Here is a 2500-nt window from a genome sequence, read left to right as displayed (position 1 = left end):
CTCGCACCGGTGAAAACGGGACGCCGCCGCCCCGCCTGCGCCGTCAGTTGGGCCCTCGGGGGGCCGGGGGGGGGAAGCCGCGGCAGGCTCGGCACCCCCCGGCCGTCTGCGTTCGGCTGGCCGGGAGCCGGCCGCCGCTCTCTCCGCCCGCTTCGCGGGCTCCAGCTTAAGGCTGGCACAAAGGGACGAGGTGCCGCCAACCTCGGTCGTCCCACCAACCGGGCCCTCTGGAGCCGGGAGTAAGCCGCGGCAGGCTCGACGCCCCCCGGCCGTCTGCCTCCGGCAGTGACCTTCACCATCACTGGGCCCCGGCTGGGTGCGTTCGAGTCTTTGCCCTGCCCTGCGGGATCCGGCCTTATGCCTCGTGCCGGTCGGCAACGGCCGCCGGAGCCGGCCGCCGGCTCCGGCTCTCCGCAGCTCCCGACCCCTCGGACACGCTGGGCTGGCTTGTCGGGCAAGCGCTGGGAGATGGCCGGACCGAAGAGACTGGAAGCTGGGCCGGACCACCGAGGGAACCGCCACGACGGCCGCCGAGCACCCCACTTTGCTGGCAGAACCGCGGGCCTTGCAGCCGCTGACGAGCGCTGCTCTGGAGACGAGTCACGGCTCGCTCCTATAGTACGGACCGGCACGTCCCCGCCGCCGGCAAGCTCCAAGAGCGGCGCCTCTGCGCACCGGGGAGGCGCGCCAACCACGCCGACTTTTACGATGACGTAACTGGAGGCAGCGAAAAACAGCGACCCCTTCGGCAGCTCCGACGAAGCAGCGGGGACAACACGTCTACCCCTCGGCCCCGGCAAGGCGACCAAGTCCCGCCGGAGCCGGGTAGACTTGGCCGCCCTTATCGCCGGACGCTACGCAACCAACAACCCGCGGTCGCCGGGTACCGCAGGCGGCCCCACGGGCTCCGAAAAGGGGTAGACCTGACGGCCGCCGCCGAGCCCGGAGCCGGGTAGACATGACGGCCGCCGCCGGGCCCGGAGCCGGGTAGACCTGACGGCCGCCGCCGGGCCCGGAGCCGGGTAGACCTGACGGCCGCCGCCGGCCCCGGAGCCGGGTAGACCTGACGGCCGCCGCCGGCCCCGGAGCCGGGTAGACCTGACGGCCGCCGCCTGGCCCGGAGCCGGGTAGACCTGACGGCCGCCGGCGGCCCCGGAGCCGGGTAGACCTGACGGCCGCCGGCGGCCCCGGAGCCGGGTAGACCTGACGGCCGCCGGCGGCCCCGGAGCCGGGTAGACCTGACGGCCGCCGCCGGCCCCGGAGCCGGGTAGACCTGACGGCCGCCGGCGGCCCCGGAGCCGGGTAGACCTGACGGCCGCCGCCGGCCCCGGAGCCGGGTAGACCTGACGGCCGCCGGCGGCCCCGGAGCCGGGTAGACCTGACGGCCGCCGCCGGCCCCGGAGCCGGGTAGACCTGACGGCCGCCGGCGGCCCCGGAGCCGGGTAGACCTGACGGCCGCCGGCGGCCCCGGAGCCGGGTAGACCTGACGGCCGCCGCCGGCCCCGGAGCCGGGTAGACCTGACGGCCGCCGCCGGCCCCGGAGCCGGGTAGACCTGACGGCCGCCGCCGGCCCCGGAGCCGGGTAGACCTGACGGCCGCCGCCGGCCCCGGAGCCGGGTAGACCTGACGGCCGCCGCCGGCCCCGGAGCCGGGTAGACCTGACGGCCGCCGGCGGCCCCGGAGCCGGGTAGACCTGACGGCCGCCGCCTGGCCCGGAGCCGGGTAGACCTGACGGCCGCCGCCTGGCCCGGAGCCGGGTAGACCTGACGGCCGCCGCCGGCCCCGGAGCCGGGTAGACCTGACGGCCGCCGGCGGCCCCGGAGCCGGGTAGACCTGACGGCCGCCGCCGGCCCCGGAGCCGGGTAGACCTGACGGCCGCCGCCGGCCCCGGAGCCGGGTAGACCTGACGGCCGCCGCCGGCCCCGGAGCCGGGTAGACCTGACGGCCGCCGCCGGCCCCGGAGCCGGGTAGACCTGACGGCCGCCGCCGGCCCCGGAGCCGGGTAGACCTGACGGCCGCCGCCGGCCCCGGAGCCGGGTAGACCTGACGGCCGCCGGCGGCCCCGGAGCCGGGTAGACCTGACGGCCGCCGCCGGCCCCGGAGCCGGGTAGACCTGACGGCCCCTCCGTGCTCCGGGTCCGGCTGGACCGGGCTGCCGCCGTCTCCCGTCCGGGGGGTGTGTGGGGAGGTGGGGAACCGGGGGGGTGATTCGAGATTTAAGCGGGTCTGATACAAGGGCCACCCTGTCCCCGTCTTCCTGCCCGCGGTGGGCGATGGGGAGTGGGGGCATGCGTGCGTGTGCGTGCGTGTGGGCGTAATTCCCCCACCCCCCGCCCGTTTCTGGGATTTAAAGGGCTTTTAATGCAGGAGAGCGAGCACTGCGTCACACAAGAGTTATTGTCCGTATCGGTTTCCGTAGGGAAAAAGAAATCAATCAAATTCTGGTAAAATTAATTTTCTTTTAGCACGGCTAGGTGGACGATACCCCCGGAAAAATAAA

This window comes from Calonectris borealis, unplaced genomic scaffold, assembly GCF_964195595.1.
Source record: "Calonectris borealis unplaced genomic scaffold, bCalBor7.hap1.2 HAP1_SCAFFOLD_173, whole genome shotgun sequence".
Lineage (NCBI taxonomy): Eukaryota > Metazoa > Chordata > Aves > Procellariiformes > Procellariidae > Calonectris > Calonectris borealis.
The sequence above is the reverse complement of the archived record's forward strand: the minus strand, read 5'-3'. Positions refer to the sequence as shown.